The 19747-nt window shown below is 42.9% G+C and overlaps 1 long non-coding RNA gene across 4 annotated transcripts in view; it reads left to right on the forward strand.

Moving 5' to 3' along the window:
- Positions 1-18381, forward strand: part of LOC138822512 (uncharacterized) — a 31742-nt gene extending 13361 nt beyond the window's left edge. For 3 of the 4 annotated variants that reach the window (XR_011370532.1, XR_011370533.1, XR_011370531.1), the window contains 3 exons: positions 8840-9060; positions 10147-10920; positions 17917-18381. This is a non-coding gene — a long non-coding RNA (uncharacterized lncRNA). Of the gene's footprint in view, positions 1-8839; positions 9061-10146; positions 10921-13140; positions 13266-17916 lie in introns of all 4 variants that reach the window. The other variant, XR_011370534.1, reaches the window with a different exon arrangement.
- Positions 18382-19747: the final 1366 nt, after the last annotated feature.

Raw genomic sequence — 19747 nt, forward strand, 5'->3', positions numbered from 1 at the left:
CTCTTGGTTTTGTGCTCATCTTCCACTCTGATTTTTATTTGTGTATTTGTATTTAATTAATTAATTAGTAGTAGTCCTGCCCTATGTATCTGGGCCTGGTCACTGTTATTTTGCTTTTTCATTCAAGGCTGTTACTTTACCACTTGAACCACAGCTCTACTTCTGGCATTTTTGCTGGTTAGTTGGAGATCAGAGCCTCATGGAAATTCCTGCCCCGGTGGGATTTTAACCACCATCCTGAGATTTCATGCTCCTAACTGGGATTACATGTCAGCCACCAAAAAGTGCCTGGCTCACTCAATTTTAATATTCTTTTTTTTTTTTTTTTGGTTGCTCATGGGGCTTGAACTCTGGGCCTGGGCGCTATCTCTCAGCTCTTCAGCTCAAGGCTAGCGCTCTACCACTTGAGCCACAGCGCCACTTCCGGCTTTTTTCCTTTTTGCTATATGGTGCTGAGGAATCAAACCCAGGGCCTCATGCATGCAAGGCAAGAGCTCTACCACTGAGCCACCTTCCAAGCCCTCAATTTTAATATTCTTAATAGGCTCTTACAGTCTTTTTATTCACATGATGATGATGATGATGATGATGATGATGATGATGATGATGATGATGATGATGATGATGATGATGATGGTGTGCTGGTCATAGGTTTGAAATCAGGGCATGGGTGCTGTCCATTATCTTCCAGTTGAGCCTCAGCTCAAGTCCTGGACTTTTCTCTATTTCTTTTAGCTTCTTTCTTGGTGGTTAATTTGAGAGAATTGTCTCATGAAAAAGCTTGGCACTACTCAGGAGGTTGAAATCTGAGGATTGTGGTTTCAAGCCAGTCCTGACAAGAAAGTCCAAAACACCCTTTTCCTTTTCTTTTTGTTGTTGTTGTTGTAATGACAAAGGTGAGGTGCAGTGGAGTTGCAGTTTCATTAGCAGGTAAAGAGGATGTTTGTTTTTGAGCAATGGCCTCTCAAAGTACACTGTCTCTTGACTAGGGATGGTCCACTGATGGTTAGAATGACTTGTCTTCCTTCTATGACCCTATTACCCTGGTAACCGATTGTTTACAAAGATGTGATCCTGACTCCTTAGCAACATGAGAAGGGACAATATCATTCCTAGGTTGGGATGAAAACCAAGTGGATCCGCCCATTTGTTGTGCTGCCTCGCTCTGGGGGGCCAGGATGATAGTGCACCCTTCTGTGAAGAAGGAAAATGACTTGAACAATTCTGTACTCTTTGTTCATTTCTGACAGATGAGGGCTGTGGATATATTCATGGACTCATCCAGGGACAAGCAGGGAATTGTCTAGGATCTCCATTGTGTCTAGGAAGGAAGGGCCTCAGGTTTTGCTGCAGAGAGATGCATCCTATGGTGCGGTTGCAGCAGCCCTGGCTTGCTCCAATGCCAGTGATTTCCCAGATCAGCAATATACCTGGACCCAGGAAATGTCACCTTGTGCAGATGAAATAGCTCTCAGGACATCTATCCTGATGACCACGAAAGCCTATGCCAGTGCAAGCGATGGTGACACAATGCTGCTCATGTGGCTGGGAGTATGGAAGTGGCACAGGTGTGGATTAGAGGTGTTGGGTAGCACACGTGGTGGATGCCTTCTGCTCTGCCCACCACATGACTAAAGGCAATGCTGGATTCTGTCTGAATTTAACTGGGGTCTGGGGGACTATGGATTTTCTGGGATGCCATAGCTCCCAGGGGACACAGATTTAGCTGGACTAGGTGAAAGGGAGTGAAGGAAACCTCCAGAAAAAAGGAAGTCTTGATTCTCTTTAAAAGTTCCTTTAATGCTTAAATTTTAATCAAAATGGAAAATAAATGGAAAAAGTGATTCTAGATCTCAGTTTCCTGAATAGCTAGCATTACAGGTGTGACACTAGTACCCAACTCACTCTTTTGTATCTATTGAGTTTATTAGGTTCTAGACACTGTAGCAAGGAAAAAAAGAAAAACTTTGTTTTGAAGGTCTATGCCTTTGTGTGTGGAGTTGGGGGAGGGTAGAGAATGTATACACATAAATATGTTTAAATATATGATGGAAAAAATATATTGAGAGATGTGCTAGGGAGGAATGTTAGCAGTTTGCGGTGATGTATGAGTTCAGAAAACCCTCATGTGGTAAATGACTTAGAAGAGATCAAGGCAGCTCATCCAGGCCCCAGAATCAGGTAGAGTCATGAGCTCGAAGTATGAGCACCTACACGCGGGCCCCCTCCCATTTCTGGAGTTCCTTCCATACAACTGGCCCCTCCCTCTCTCTGCCCAGACCCACCTGGACTCCCATCTACCTCACTTCCTTTTCCCTCAGATCCTCCTGCTACCAGGATAGTGATGGAGGTCATGTGCTCCCTATTGGGGGAAATATGGCTCCTCTAATAAACCTTGTAATAATCTTTCTCCTTTGCCTTCCTGCTTCTGCATGGTCCCCTTGCATGGATTTTTGTCTGATCCTCTTACATTGGTCGCCCTGTGGGGATAGGCTCCCCAGTGGGTTTGATCCTCCCTCCACTTCGGAAGGAAGTTCAACCAGCTTCCCTGGGACCTATCCTGAGATCCTATCCGCCAGTCACCAGAGGACCACCAAGGTAACTTTCTCCTGACTGAGCGCTCTACCAGCCCATCCAACACTGCTAATTAAGTCCCACTCCAGGGTAAGTGACCTGTTTATCTGAGGTCTGCTTTTCTGATTCTGATATCTCAGTGGTAAGGCCACCTGGGCCTCTGTGACTAACCGAGCCCCCCTTTCCCCCATCAGAGTCAAACGTGGACCAAGTGCCAGGGGCCTACCTTGGCCCAAGGACCCCTCCCGCATGTCCCAAGGAATGCGCACGGACAAACATGAAGACATTCTCCACTGGCAGGGCCACCACCCCCTTTAGGAGCCAACCTGTACTGTGGAGAACACTCTAATATAGGCCCATGGCATCAGGTCCCTTACCATGGGAAGGACACTAAATTTCTTTACATTAAGGCCACCTGGGCCTTGGAGGGCTGCTGAGCCCCTTCAATCAAATTTTGCCCCAAATTTAAAACTCCACTTCTGTGAGTGCTTGGGCAGATAGCTCTGGCTCTCTCTCTCTCCCTCTCTCCCTCTCTCCCTCTTCCTCTTTCCCTCTCCCTCTTTCCCTCTCCCTTGCAACTGAAGATAAAAGTATGGATGAGTTTAAGTTTAAACTCCTCCTCTGTGTACTGCCTTTGCAGTTTCCCCTCCTCTGCAGTCTCCCCTGTGAGGCCCTCCCCTCTTTTGCGGCCTCCCCCACAAGACACCCTCACTTCTGTGGCCTTCCCCATGAGGCACCCGCAGTTCTGCGGCCTCCCAGTGAGGTACACCCCTTTTTGCAGCCTCTTCTGTGAGGCCTCATCCCCTGAAGGACTTCATCTGTGAGGTCCCCACTGCTCTGCGGGACCCCTCCTCTGCCTTTGTAGTGGGGGTGGAAACTGAAGCTCCAGTTTTGCCAGAAACAATGCATAAAGCATAAAGTGACTCCATTTAGGGTATCATCTCTCACTCTTTTCCATGGTTTTCCATGGACAGGACTGACTTTGTCCTGGCCATTGTCTCAACATCCATTCCTGGGATAGCTTGTCCCGGTTGGCATTTACAGTTTGGACTCAAGGCCTGGGCACTGTCCCTGAGTCCTTCTGTTCCAGGCTAATGCTCTACTACTTAGAGTCACAATGCCACTTTCAGCCTTTGGCTGGATAGTCCTCGTTCTGTGCTGATTAGTAGTGAGATGGAGTTTTAGAAGGATTTTTTTTTTTTTGTGCCCAGGATGGCTTTGAACTTTCTTACAAAAGCTCTTTTTATTTCCAGTTAAAGCAACAAGGAGATCAATGAGATGGAGGTTACCTATAACTTGTTCACAATTGACTAACAATTACTTGTCAGAGATTTTTAAAAGAAAGCCCAGTAGATGCTTTTAACCTGAGACTGATTGGCACTCTATGACCCACTGCCTCTGGGTAGCCTGCTTAAAGTGGCTTATAGACAACATTTAACCTATAACAAATGTACAGGCCTTTTCTTGGGCTACAGCAGCATAGCCTGTTTAACACCCTGGTTTATAAAAGCATTTTCTGTCTGGCAGAGGAATGCCTACCTATGTAGGCCTTTAGACAGATCTCAATAGGAACATAATCTCAGCTCTACAAGCTTTTCAACAGATGAATTTAACCAGCTCAAAAGTTACTGCCAATTAGGACTTTGAGGAGATACAGGGGTTTTGGGATTTACATTCTACAATCTTAGCTTTTATTACCCACTATCACAGATCTCTGGAAAGTTTTGCCCAGTTAGACCAACATGGGTGATAGGCATGTTTACAAACTTATCTTTCTATGACCTTCTGGCTTGATCAATTTTTTGGAGGACCAAGCTCAAGTAACTCAGGACCTGATACCACTTTTGTCATCCAAACATTTGTTAGTAATTGCATCTGGATGTTTTAACATTGTCAGGGTCCCTGGAGTGCCTTTCTTATGTTGGGATAAATACATCTTTGGCACTTTCCTTGGTCAGTCACTGGACTTGAACTCAGGGTTTGAGTGCTGTCCCTCAGCTCTCCAGCTCAGGACTAGCACTTGGCCACTTTAAACTCCAAAACAACTCAGCTTTGAGCACTCTGTTGGCAGATTAGAGATGACAATCTCACAGGGACTTTAGTTTGCCTGTGCCTGGACTGGCTTCGAACTGCAGATCAATGAGTTTTTTTTTTTTTTTTTACAAACAGTCACTTTTACTCCAACTAAAAGCAACAAAGATGGTCATTGGAAGTAGTTTTATAAGCATGGTTTTACTTATTAAATTACATTTGACAAACTTGCCCTATCTTTTACTGTGGGCCTTCTGGCAACTGTTACAAAAAACTTTAAGGGCAAACTAGAATACTTTTACTTTGAAATAAACCTTTAGGAAAAATTTATCTTTTAAACTTGTCTGGGAGGCCAGCCACTCCCCACAACTTCTCAAATTTTTACAAGGGGGATGTCATTTTAAATCCTTTTTGTAAAGTTATTTTAATTTGCATTTAAATGCATCATTGAAACACTGGGCTGTATATTCTTTGCCTGTAGGCTGTCCTGTGGGCAGTGAATAGAAAGAGTGGCCATTTTTTTTCTGCAGTCTGAGTTACCTTTAGGAATTTACCTCCAATTGTAAAATAGTATAGAAATCAATTTCTATCCTTTGCTCATAGACCCCGTATGGTCTAACTTCTGGCGATGAACATTTACAGATCCAAATATCTAATGTGGCTTGTGTTTTACCCTTAATTAACAGGCTTTTGGTCATGTGAGATGAAGCAAGGCCAGAGTCTGAGAGAGACTGTGGCATCTCCCAGCATGTATGGACTGTTGCACCTCCTGTTGGTAACCTGCAATATTTCTACATATACTGGTTAGAGACCTGGTTTACACTGGCTTTTGCAGGCTGGTGCCACTGGTTTAGGCAGCTGTGCCTGGGCCTAGTCACTCTGGTCCCTTGATCTTAATTGAAGTTGATCGGCACACAGGGGAGAAAACTAGAGAATCAAACCCTTAGCTTTAGTTTACTAGCCATGGTCAGTGTACAATAGTTAACTCTTAGCATAGATGGACATAGGAATGACATAATTCACAGCCAACTTAGTTACCAATTTCATTTACTTTGTAAAGGACATTGTCTTTTTTAAGTCCTTTTCCAAGGTCTTTTAAAACTGCCTGTTTTTTCTTTGGCTTAGTCAGGTCACAAAGTTTTAAAGCAATTTAGATTAATTCACAGCTTCCATTGACAAAGATTTTTAGTAGGCAGAGTAACCTTGAAACCATAATCACTTACATATAGTCAAATAAGACACAGACAGAAATGTTTGTGCACAGATAATAGAGCGTGCTTAGATTTTAAAATAGACTTTTAAAGTTTTGAAATTTTAGTGGAACTACTTTTCTAATTATGATGGAACCATGTGGTCAGTTTAAAATACAAAACTTTGCCAACAAGAAACCTAGTGAACAGGAGGCAATAGGAACATACACTTGGCCTAGCATAATGGCGCCACAGGACAGGGGAGGGGGGAGGGGTAGTACCAAGCTGAAGTACCAAGATGCCAATTTGGCACATCCACCACTTGCTCAATGCTAGAGAGAAGAGTAATACATTTTTGGTAATATCCAAACTTGTTGGCCTTTATTTTGGGGAGTTTAGACTTAAACTCACCCATTTCCTATCTAATGAGTAGAAACAAGCAATTACTGGTTACATTCTTCCAGGGCTTAACCAAAGCGTTTAGCATATGAAATACTTGTGAAAGAGGTTACAAGCAGGTAATTTTGGCAAGAGGCAGAGTTTAAGGGGAGGGGGAGAGAGAGAGAGAGCTACTTGCTCAAGCATTCTCAGAAGTGGAGTTTTAAATGTGGGGCCAAATTTAACTGATGGGGACTGAACAGCCCTCCAAGGCCAGGTGGCCTTAATGTAAAGAAATTTAGTGTCCTTCCCATGGTAAGTGACCTGAAGCCATGTGCCTAGAGTAGAGTGTCCTCTGCAGTGCAGGTTGGCTCCTAAATAGGTGGTGGCCCCACCAGTGGAGACTGTCCTTATGTTGGTCCAAGGTGGGTCCTTGGGCCATGGTAGGCCTCTAGTGGCTAATTCCAGCACTTGGCCAAGTTTTTGGTCAGATGGTGAGGGTGGGGCTCAGTTAGCCCAGAAAGGCTCAGGTGGCCTTACCACTGATATTGGAATCAGAAACCCCAACCTCAGACAAACTTGTCACTTACCCTGGAGTGGGAATTAATTAGTGGGGCTGGATGGGCTGGTAGAGCACTCAGTCAGGAGAAAGTTACCTTGATGGTCCTCTGGTGACTGGAGTGAAGGATCTCAGAATAGGTCCCAGGGCAGCTGTTTGAACTCCCTTCAGAAGTGCAGGGGGAGCAAATGCACTGGAGAACCTATCCCAGTATGGAGCCACCAGTGAAAGAGGATCAGACACATCCATCCTATGGGACCATGCAGAGGCAGGCAGGCAAAGGAGAAAGATTATTACAAGGTTTATTAGAGGAGCCATATTTCCCCCAAGAGGGAGCACATGACCTCCATCATCATCCTGGTAGCAGAAGTATCTGAGAGAAAAGGAAGTGAGGTAGATGGGAGTTCAGGTGGATCTGGGTGGAGAGAGGGAGAGACCAGTTGTATGGAGGGAACTCCAGAAATGGGAGGGGGCCCAGATGAGGGTGGAGCTGAGGACCAAAGGTGAGCGATCTACAAACTGCAGTTCAAAGCCAGTCCAGGCAGAGAAAGATTATCATCTCTAACTAGCCAGCAGAGTGCCAAAAAAGCGGGCAGAGTTGCTTTGGAGACCGAAGTGGCAAAGTGCAATCCTTGCACTGGAGAGCTGAAAAACAGCACTCAAGCACTAAGTTCAAGTCCAGTGACCAAGGGAAATGTCAAGGTTGCGTTTACCCTAACAAAGAAAGAAGCACTCCTGGGACTTTGGCAATAATGTTTGGCTCTTCTAAAATTGATCAGAGCTGAGGTCATGGCAAGCTACTTTATAAGCATGCATAACTGGGCAAGAACTTGTCAACCATTTGTAATAGTTGGCTGTAAAAGGCTGAGGTTGTGAAATGTGGGGAATAGCTTAAATCCAAACTGCTCTGTATGTGCTTAAAACCATAATTGGCAGTAAATTCTGGGCTGACACTAACCAAATAAATTTGTTTAAGAATAAAATATGAAATTGTTAGGACCAGATCAAAAGTAAACAGATAGGGTATTAATTAGAACAAGGAAGGAGAAAATTCAAATTTAACTGAGACAAATAAGTCCCAAGTAAGGAGAGAAACATTGGTATAAACACCAAAATAAAACAAAATTGTGGTCTGATAATTACTAAAAAGATCATTTATATCAAGATTTAGACCAAATGTTAAATTTTCGAAGATAAGGGCTTAAGTAGAGAGTTAAGCACCAGGAGCCACACTAAACATCTGTATTCCAAAGGATGGCCTTTCCCTCCTAGGCTATTTGAGGAGCTAAACAATGCTTTGGCGTATTTGGGGAGGTAATGTTTTCCTAGGATTTCAAGGTAAGACTTGTCCCACCTCCAGGCCTTGAAACTGGGTGCAATGCCCCCATCTCCAGCCTAGATACCAGGATGTCTACAGGCAGTTGTGTGGACTTAACCACCCTATTTGCCTTGATGCAATTTGTAATCACTAACTGTTCGTTCTGCTTTTATAACTTGTTTGTCAATTACAAAACTGCCACTGAACACCTACAAGTGGAACTTCTTATGGATCTTACCTTTAAACATCCTAGACTATTTAAATCTTTTACAAACCAAAGTACTAAACAGGCTATGCTGCTATAGCCCCCCCCCCCCCAAAAGGGTCCATACAGTTATGAAAAGTTAAAAAATTATGCCTAAACTCTAGTTTGGAATAAAATGTAATTAGTAAAAAGTTGTCACCTTGACAAACTACCCCACACTATATTATAAAAGCCAGTGTACAATCAGAAAAATATTAGGAGAGTTTACTAAAGTTAGTCCCTAGGTAAAACTTCTTTAATCAACCTGTGTAGACTAATGCCAACTGTTTACACACCCATAAAACATTTAAGCTTCAATTATTAAAAAAACAAAAAAGGGGAATCCCTAAGGGAAACTTTTGCCTTAACCTTATTTACTCTAAATTTTTAAAATTTCACTCAAAGTGATCCTTTCACTAAAGCTGAAAAGCATTTTATCCCTCTAGCAGCATCTCACTATCTATTCCCATATGGTTTAAAAAATTTAATCAATGAAGACTAAGACTAATGCCCCATAAGGGAAAACAGTGTTTCTATCATTCCAGATGGATCCACTGGCAACATCTGGGTCCCTTTTTGACTCATCCGACCTCCAGAGAAGCAAAAACAACACAACACAACCCTGAGGAAGAAGATCTAGTAAGCAGCTTTGCATACCTAAGGTTGAAGTCCGGAGGAAGCCATCATCCTTATCTTAAGAAAACCAGCTTGACCCCAGCAACATGGGGTCAGAATAAGGTGTTGACACAAGACCGAAGCCACCCTGGTCAGTACAAAAACCCCTAGAATACCTGAATATCTGTTTTGGCCATGATTGCACTGCTTGTGAATACTTCTGCAGTGGGTAGTGAACATGCATATTGGGCCTATATCACTCACCCACCATTGTTAAAATTAGTGGATTAGCTAGACCAAGGTCCAGTGGCGTACACAAATGACAGCACGTATTTTCCTCCACCATGGGATCATGCAGACCCTAATCATCCAGGTGAGGAAGGAATACCTTATATTATTTCCTTAGGATTTGAGTCTTTACCACTGTGTTTAGGGACATCACCTTGCTTACCAACCAGAAGACAGGTATGGGCATACATCTTGCCTGATGATAAAATCAACAATCATATGGGGCGATTCAGCACAATTTCCTTAAATTTTATTGGTAAGGATCATTCTTATACAAATAAGACTGGGCAACCACCTAACCTAGTATGACAGGACATTAATTATTGAATTTTGTTTATGTTTCTATTCAGTGGTCTCAGTGTCAAAACCCTAGAGGAAAGATTATACAGCATAATGATAACATCTCATTTATAGATTGAGGTCCTCATGGATGTTTCATTGCCAATTATTCTGAAAAGCATGTTGGTGATTGGTATACTAATAATTCTTCTGATGGTGACGTCTATACAATGGAGTTATAAATCATGTAGAACCCATTGGCTTGCTCACCTGACATGATGGAGGCCTTGTGCCTCATAGGCCACATATAAATTTCAGGGGACACTTAGGGCCTGAGCAGTGGCATTTATAAAACTTGCCACGCAATTTTATACAACTCAGAATTGGGTTGGTCACTTTACTAGGGCCCATGAGGCAAATTATACATTTTACAGGAACCATTCTTTTACTGTACAGGGTTGTATTAAACTTTCCTATGTACTAGCCCACAGGGACAGTGTCAATCAATGAGAACCCACGCAGCCTGGACTCTTTACATGCTTAAATCATACTATTTCTTTTAAAATGCCTTCTCAGTCTCTCCTGATATTAAGATCTCGCTTAGGGGTCTGGGTGCCTGTTAATCTCACCCGACCTTGGCAGGAGAGCCCCACTGTTGGTTTGTTGACAGGAGTCTTCCAGCAACTGCTGAAGAGAACTAGGAGATTCCTGGGTCTGAGTGTAGCTGTGATCCTTGAAATGACTGCTATCACCATGACTGCTGCGACTGCCGGAGTGGCCCTGCATTCCTCCATCCAAACCAAGGACTTTGTAGAGAAGTGGCTGGACTGTCACCAGCTATAGACTCATCAGCACAATATTAAACAGGACATTGATTCCCGTCTGAACACCCTGCAACACACGGTGCAGTGGATGGGAGACCAGATAATTGATCTGCAGAAACAGCTAACCTTCAAGTGTGATTAGAGCTCAATAAACTGTGCATCACTCCTACTTGATTCAACACTTCTAACATTACTTGGCAGGGACTTCACTACCACCTGCCGGTCTTGCAAGGAAATTTGACTTGGGACATCCACTAGTTACAGCAGGAAGTCATTGAGACTTTCTTGGCACAACTCCCTGGCGTGGGATATGAAGGTCTGGCTGAGGGAATTGCATCTGTGCTAAACCAATTGGACCCTCATACCTGGTGGCACAGTTTTACCCATAGTGTTTCTACAGGATTGATTGCATTATGTCTTGTCAAGATATTGCTGTCTACATTCCAAAATAGTTTCTGCAAATCCCTTCTGCAAAGGATCTCTTGCTTACGGTTGTACTTAAAAAACAAAAAAGGGGGGAGATGTCAGAGGCATCAACCGGCATAACCCCATCTGTTGCTGTTTCCACAACGGGATCTGGGAACACGATGTGTGGTATAGGCAAGAAGGGACTACACCATGTGAGTATAGACAAAATTTATTGGAACATCACATGTTTATATACAGCACACAAGCAGGAGAAGTAAATCTTCAGTCAGGGGCAGAGAGTTAAACAGTTTTATGGGAGCACAGACAATGAGAGTTTAAACAGAAAAAGCTAATCCTTGTCAACAAAAGTGGAGCAGTTCCACTAATCAAGGTTGTAAAAGCAGGTAAAGCACAGTTGATTACACATAGGGGGGGTCTCCAGGTGCTGTTCTACATGATTAAGAAGATGAAGCACGAATGGTACTTTTTGCAAACCATTACCTGAGCCTTGCACCGGGGGCAGAACCTTTGGCCAGCATGGAGGAAAGGGTGACCCTTCCTCCCCGAGAAGAATTGGAAGTGGTCCTGTGGCTCAGGTGGTAGGGCACTTGCTTTCAGCTGAAGAGCTGAGGGACAGCGTCCAGGCCCAGAGTTCAAGCCCCACGACCAACAAAAATAAATAAATTGGAAGGAAGGAATGCATGCCTGCATGCACCCTCAGAGCACACAGGTGCTCAGATGGGGTTTTGCAGGCCTATGCCTCCAACACCCATATGAACCCCTCTCCTTTTGCTCCCGATCCAGCTCCCAGATCTTAGGCAGATTGGGTGGAAGGAGGCTGTGTCAGTCCTGGAGTTTTTCTCTGCCTCTGGCTGTGCCTGAGCAGCTGCAGGAGCCCTGGCCCATGCTGCAAGAGGCAGCAACAACTGCTGCAGTCGCTGCTGCAAGTTTGGCCATTTGGCTCCACTCCTGCCTGGTTGCCCTGACACTGGAGGAGTCTCGCTGGCTCCTTTGCTGTTTCACACTGCACCTCCAGCCTAGGGATGAGCCCAGGAAGCTCGGCGCTGGAGCCTTTGAGACCTGGGGGATTTGGAGGGGCTGCCCTGCCTGCAGGGTCTGGCCTGAGGAGCCTGTGCCCCAGCCATGGCTGCTTGCTGCTTCTCACTGCTGCTCAGAAGAAGCGGCGGCGGCGCTGGCCTGTAGCCGGCTTGTTTGCTCCCTCCGAGGCTCTTAGAGTTGTGTTACTGGCAGAACACTATCCCAACTGCTCTAGTACTATTTTATTGTATTTTAAAAATAAAAGACTTCATGGGCCCCATAAGTGCTTTATAAAATATGACTGGCAGCCGTTATTTAAATAAATGTGAGAATTCGGGAGTTTTTTTTTTTTTTTAATCTTTCTAAGTGATTTTTTTTTGTCTGTCTTTGGACTTGAACTCTGGACCTGGGTGCTGCTGTCCCTTAGCTCTTCAGCTAAAGACTAGCACTCTACCACTTGAGCCACAGGACCACTTAGGTTTTCTGGTGGTTTATTGGAGATAAGAGTCTCATGGTCTTTCCTGCACTGGTTGGCTTTGAATCTCGATCCTCAGATCTCAGCTTCCTGAGTGGCTAGGATTACAGGCAGGAGCCACTTGCGCCCAGTTCTAAGTGATCATTTTAAAGGCTAAGCATGATAGTACCATCTACTTGGGAGGCATAGATTGAGAGGACGGCAATCCAAGACCAACCCATGCAAAAAGTGAGATCTGATCACAATCATCAAGCTGGGCTGATTCCAATAATCTCAGCTAGATGGGAGGCTGGTCCTGGGATGGGAAGAAAACAGGATGCCCTAACTTAAAAACTAAAGTACAAAAAGGCCGTGGTGTGGATTAAGAGTTAAACACCTGCCTAAGCATGAAATCCTTTGTATAAACTCTAGTACTGAGAAAAGGAGGGAGGGAGGAAAGCAGGAAGGGATATAGGGGAGGGAGAGAGATGCTATTTCATTAATTTTACATTTTTCCTAACACCATTCACTTTGAGTTTCTTTTGCTCAAGACTAGCACTCTACCACTCAAGCCTCAGTACAACTTCCAGCCTTTTCTCTTTATGTGGTACTGAGGAACCAAACCCAGGGCTTCATGTATGTGCTAGGCCAGCACTCTATTACTAAGCCACATTCCCAGTCCTTCTTTTATTTTGTAAGTTGAGGTTTGGTTTTGTGTTCTTCTCTTGGCATGGAACTTAGGCTAGTCTCAACCTAACTTCTGACTCAGCCTCCTAAATTCAGAGATTGCAAACATAGACCACCATACTCAGCTCAGGATTCCTTTGAGAGAATCATCTTTTCAGAGACAGAGTTATTCTGTCTTCCTTGGATTGGATGGCCTTTTGCTTTTGGCATTGTGTTAATCCCATTTCTTGTCCTGATATATTTCTCCTTCTAGATCAATAGAAAATTTTCAGCTTCCCAACTTGAAGCCTATTGGTCTCATCCAATAATATAACAAAACTTGTGAATATCATTACCTGGCATCATGGGCATGCCAGCCAGCTAAAACTCAGCTATCAGGTGGGTTTGGGCTTCAACAATGCAGGCAATTCTCTGCATAACCTGAAAACTGTCATAGATAATGTTGGTTTATTCCATCCTGTTTTCAGCTGCTTGCCATTCTGAGCTTTGTATGTTTTTGCTTTCTTTTATTTATTTATTTATTTATTTTTGAGTCATAGGCCTTGATCTCTGGGCTTGGCTTGGGTGATGTCCCTGAGCTTTTCAACTCAAGGCTAGCACTCTACGACTTGAGCCACAGAGCCACTTCTGGTTTTCTGGTGGTTTATTGGAGATAGGAGTCTCACGGACTTTCCTCCCTGAGCTGGCTTTGAACCACGATCCGCAGATCTCAGACTTCTAAGTAGCTAGGATTACAGGTGTGAGCCACCTGTACCCGGCCCTGACTGAATCTTGAAAAGAGAAGACAGGAATAGGTCAAGAGACACACAGTATCAAAATGGGGATGGGAGGGATCGAGAGTTCTGACTGAGCAGTGGATCCATATAAAGTCTGATCAGACTTACTCCAAACATGAAGGAACATCTTCAGTCTGGATGTGGGATGCCTATAAACATTGTCAGGGACATGAAAGGAGCAGGGTTGGGATGAAGGTTTTAGGGAGCACTGTGGGATGAAGTGTCATTAAAAACTCTCAGCTCTGGGGCTGGGAAGTTGGCTCAGTGGTAGAGCGCTTGCCTTGCGTGCCTGAGGCCCTGGGTTCGATTCTTCAGCACCATATAAGCAAAATGGAAAGCCAGAAGTGGCGCTCTGGCTCAAGTGGTAGAGCACTATCCTTGAGCTGAAGAGCTGAGGGACAGGGCACAGGCCCAGAGTTCAGGCCCCACAACCGGACCCTCCCCCCCCAAAAAAACCTCTCAGTTCTGACAGCACAGATCAAGTGTTTGTCTTGAGAGTCCCCTGTTGTGCTGTGGCAATGCTCTTCCTGTGTATGTCTGTCTAGAGGGGGAGGTGTTTGCTCCTCATTTGTCATTAATTCTAGAGGACAGAGGAGCCCCATGAGTCCAGTAAACAGATGCTTTCTGGCAGCTTCTCACAGTGTTTCCTCCAGGCAGCACCAGGCTCTTTACTTGCTCTGATGAGGCAGCTGCATATGGGTCTGCAGGAATTTCTTGTCAAGAAATTAGAGAGTCATTCATTCATTACTCTAGAACAAAGAGTGGCAATGCCTAACTATAGGTTGCTTTGTTATTCCAATGTGTGTGCTACTGGCACTGGCTTGTCTCTTCAGTCTGCACAGGCTCAGGACAATACTATAGTCAGCTCGGACACACCAGCTTACACCCAGTCACTACTCAGAATGTGATGTCAAAGCTACTCCTGGTAATAGATGACAAGGCTGTTTAAGTCAGAATAAGATCACAGCAGAATGCACTACGATATCTTTTTGCTCCTCTGATTTAACAGCTTCTAAGCTAGTGTTTCCTGGCTTCCTATCCTTGTGGCGTAGTATGAGAGCCATCTAGGTTGTTGCAATGCATCAGCCAGGAGAAGGGTGTCTATAGTCAGAGTATGACACAAAAAATAGCATCTGTGGTGAGGTTAGACTTGGTGTTGGATTATAATTAAGCTATTTCTGCAAAGCTGGGAAGCATGGAAATGGACTGCCATTGTGAAATGGACATGGGATAATTTAGGAGACAACAAGGATCTGAGTAGCTCTCACCTGTAATCCTAGCTACTCAGGATGCTGTGATCTGAGTACTGAGGTTCAGAGACAACCTAGGCACAAATATCAGATAGTTTCTTTCTTCCAATTAACTAGCAAAAACGAACTAGAGCTGTGGCTGAAGTACTAGCCATAAGAAAAAGAGCTAAGGGTCAGCACTGAGCACATGCTAGCATGAAAAAAATGAGAAAGACATAAGAAGGGAAATTACAAGAAACTTACTGTGAACAATTAGACCTCTAATTATCTTTCTTTTTATTAGCAAGTATTGGTTGTACAAGAAGGAGGTTGTGACGTTCCCATACATGGATACAATGTATCACAGTCATACCCACTCCATCACCTACCCAGTCTTATTTCCAGTTAACACTAAAAAGCCAGAAGCAGTGAGGTAGCTCAAGTGGAAGAGTCCCAGCCTTGAGCAAAAAACTGAAGTGACATTACCAGGTTCTGAGTTGAAGCCCTAGTACAAGGACCACCACACCCAACAAAAATAAAATATTCCATGGGAATGAATGTAGATCTTGTAACATACAACTACAGAAAATAGTAATGTCTGGCATTGAGCTCCCTTAAATTATAAATAACATGAGGAAACAAAGGTCCAAAGTCTTTTTGAATAGCATTTTATTTTCTGAGGATAACAGAATAACAAGACATTGTTATTGTCTGTTCTGTCACATGGTGTTAGATATAAGTATGAGATACTCTGCAGGAAGAACCTCTGTGCAACTTCTGAGGAAACAGAAGTTGGCTGTTCTTTTAAGGGTGAAGGAAATACTTTGTATCTTTTGATGGCGGTGAATCTATGGGAAATCATCAACCTATTAAAAACTAGATATAGTTATAGAATTATATCATCTTATATTAAGAAAGGTCATTAAAGGCACTTTAAAACTAAACAAAGAGGGGCTGGGAAGGTGTCTGAATGGTAGAGTGCTTGCCTCACATGCATGAGGCCCTGGGTTCAATTCCTCAGAACCACATAAGCAGAAAAGCAGAAAGTGGTACTGTGGCTCAAGTGGTAGAGCACTAGCCTTGAGCTGAAAAGCTGAGGGACAGCTCCCAGGCCCTTTGTTCAGACCCCATGGCCAACAAAATACATACATGCATACATACATACATACTTACATAAACTAAGAATAAGAACTTTAAAAGAGTAAATTAATAGAAATTGAATATAACTTAAATAGCAATCTACAAATTTATACTGTTAAATTCATTGAGTACTTAAAAAATGGGGAAATTCAATTCTTTCCCATAATAGATTGTTAACTGAAAAATATAATTTGAGTGAGGGAATTTTGTGTACATGCCTATTACATATCATCTAATAGAAATGCCATGTAAGCCAGAACACAGAAGCCTCCCACAGAACATAGTGCTGTCTGAAAATGAACTCATGGAAAAATGGTACAAAACCTTGTTCAGAAGTCATACTAAAATTTTTCTGTGTATATGCTGATCCTGGGGTTAGAACTGAGGGCTTGGATGCTGTCTTTGAGCTAATTTTGCTCAAGACTAGTGCTGTGCCACTTGAGTCACAGCACCACTTCCAGGAGTGTTTTAGTAGTTTTTTGGAGATGAGTCTCATGGACTTTCTTTCATGGGCTGGCTTCAAACATTGGTCTTCAGATCTCCACCTCCTGAGCAGCTAAGGCTATAGGCATGATCCAGCAGTGCTGGGCTCCAAACTGACAATTTTCTCTCAAGAAATATCATTTCACACTGAAATAGTGAATCCAAATAGCTCATAATGGAACAAGGAATAATATTTCCACAGCAACCTATAGTGGATCTATTCGCATATACTGTGACAGATACCAAATGTTCCCAAATCAAATCTACCCTAACCATTTTTCTCTCATAGACCCTTCTTAAAGCAATTTCAGCAGGTTTTGTTAGTTTGTTTTGTGCTTATTCTAGGTCTTGAACTCGGGGCCTGAGTACCATATCTATGCTCCTTTTGCTTAATCTTAGCATGCTACCACATGAGCTACAACCCATTTCCTTTCTTTTGGTAGTTTTTTGGAGATGAAACTCACTGATTTTTCCTGCTGACAAGCTTCTGAATAGATGGGATTAAAGTTGTGAGCCACTTTCCCCCACCTTCATTGTTTACTTTTGTAGGAGCACATAAAGTACTTCCACCACATTTGTCCATTTGCCCTTCCCCTCACAATGCTACCCCCACCAAAAACCTTATAATAGCTTTCTTAATCCCTTGATTAAAGTAAACTAAGCAAAGAGACAATTAAAAATGATATGCTATGTCTTAGGTTGCCTTGATCTTAGCAGAGTATCACTTCAAGTTAAAAACTGATTAACAAAAATTAAAGAAAAATACCGAGGAGACTCAAAATTGAACAAAGTAAATCCTAATCTTCAAGTTTCAGGTCTCCAAGTAAAAGGAAAGCAGAAAATGTTGTTGCGAGTTCCAGGTAACCAGTGAGGCTTGATAGTCAAATGTGATGTGTGATCCTGAAGTCTGAGGGGAGGATGAGCAGTACTAATGTATAAGTGTTTAAAATCCCTCACTTCAATGGTTATGCTGGGGTGAAGTTGAGAATGTCCTTGTTCAAGGTTTTGGGTATCATCATATTTATGACTTCATGAAATCCCATAACATCATGATGCCTCTTCCTGAAAATTCATTGAGTAATCCTAGCTACTCAGAAGGCTGAGATCTGAGCATCATGGTTTAGTTATCTCCAATTAATCACCAAAAAGATGGAAGTGGAACTGCAGCTCAAGTGGAAAATCACTAACCTTGAGGGGGAAAAAAAGCAAACAAGAACAGATTCTAAGCCCTGAGTTCAAGCCCTAGGAGTGGGAGTGGGGGGAGTTTGATTGAGAAGGAAGACAAAAGACAGTCAAAGCCAAGAGTAAAGTAGGTCCTAAAAGTTCAGAGATTACAACCTAGAATGCCTTTAACCAAGGATGCTTGTCTTAGTTGGGTTTTTCTTATTGTGATTTTTATAGGCAAACAGCATTGAATTGGAGAAAAAAATAGCTTTCTCAACCTAAACCAAATGTCAAAATGAAGAAAAAGCCTATCTTGTGCAAGCCTATAAAGCAGGAGTTACTGGAGGGGAATGAAGAAAGCCTAAAGAAGAGCTCAGCATCCCAGAGAATGGTGTGTCAGACCAGGAAGGCAAAGAGGAGGACCAGGAGCCAGAATCATCATGTGACTTCAACTCTGTGGATATGTGCAGAGTCATGTGTTCACTCACTAACTCTTAGGATTTTGTCATGGCTAGGACACTAAACTCGCTCCTTACTCAAATTTTCCCTTTCATCTGCTTGATCTCAAAACTTCTTAACTTGGGTGGCATTTTTTGTGCTTTTGAAATTTTTATTATTTCTCAAAAACAGCCTTTGAAGTGTTAAAAAGACATCTGGGTGAATAAAGTGGAAATTTTCGAGTTTTGTAAAAAAAAAAATTAATGAACTGAGGCAGTTGGAAGACCATGGGAAGAGGTGTAATAAGAATAGTCTCTTCCGTGGGAAAAGTCTCAACAGTTTTACCTTCAGCTCCATCTATAAGAAACCATTAACATTCTCTATTAGTAGAGTTATTATTTGTATAATTAAATTTGGAATTGGCACTTGATGATCCAAATATTAAGTACCAAGTCCACTGAGCAAAGTTTAGGTTGTCTGATATAAAGTTGAAGAGCCTACAAGTTTAAATTTTTCTTTAATATAATAAGTAACAGACTATTTTTCAAAATCTACTTGGTATGGCGAACTTGAATTGCTAGGCCTGGTAATACTTTTCATTGTAGGAACAACTAGTTTTTCTACATAGCTCTTACCCTATACCCTGATGCCCTACTCTGTTTTGTTAGCCTTGTCCAATACTTTGGGATGTAATCCTTTGGTTTATTTTTATCATTCTAAAGCTAGTCTCTATCATCATAGATATATCAGAATTGGCATGTTGGTCTAAATATCTGGGAATAAATCTATTTCTTCCACTGTTCTCCCCACAGACATCTTTAGGTAGAAAAATGTTGTTTCCTGCTCTTTGCCTTAGCACCATCTTCCTAGAAAAAACAGCACCATGAGAGCCAAGTAGAGGAAGCGAATGCGCAGGCTGAAGGGCAAAAGAAGAAAGAGGAGGCAGAGGTCTAAGTAAACCAGTTTGTGCACCCATCGAGGCCAGAGGAGCAGGAGGAATAAGGAATGCCATAGGCTGGGATGCTGAGATGTTGGACTGCATGCCGCTGTGATTTCCCAGTGGATCCAGAACTTTCATTGCCAAGATCATCTCTGAAAGACACACCTTGCTCATAACCAAGCATCCCCTGATGGTCCTGTGCCCCGGACCTGTGACATTCTGGACTAGTTCTGTTCATAGTTGTGGCCAAGTGTGACACATGTACAATAAACCATCTCTTTTGCTGTTGCAAGAAAAAAAAAGGAAAGAAAAATGTTGTTTCCTTATTGAAAATTCACCCATTTCAAATATTTTGTGAAAGTTTCTTTTTTGTTTATTGTTTTTTGGATTTTGTTTTGTGTTTTGTCAGTCATGGGACTTTAATTCTGGGCCTAAGTACCGTCCCTCGTTCTTCAGCTCAAGGCTAGCACTCTACCACTTGAGCCACAGTGCCACTTCTGGTTTTCTGAGTAGTTTATTGAGATAAGAGTCTCAGGGACTTTCCTGCCTGGGCTGGCTTTGAACCATGATCCTCAGATCTCAACCTCTTGAGTAGCTAGGATTGCAGGCTTGAGCCACCGGTATCTGGCTGGAAGATTTTTATATGTGGATTTATGGAGGGTTGTATTTGTTTTCTACTTTTCAAACCCT

The sequence above is a fragment of the Dipodomys merriami genome, unplaced genomic scaffold (assembly GCF_024711535.1).
Source record: "Dipodomys merriami isolate MVZ:Mamm:240054 unplaced genomic scaffold, mDipMer1.0.p SCAF_1115, whole genome shotgun sequence".
NCBI lineage: Eukaryota > Metazoa > Chordata > Mammalia > Rodentia > Heteromyidae > Dipodomys > Dipodomys merriami.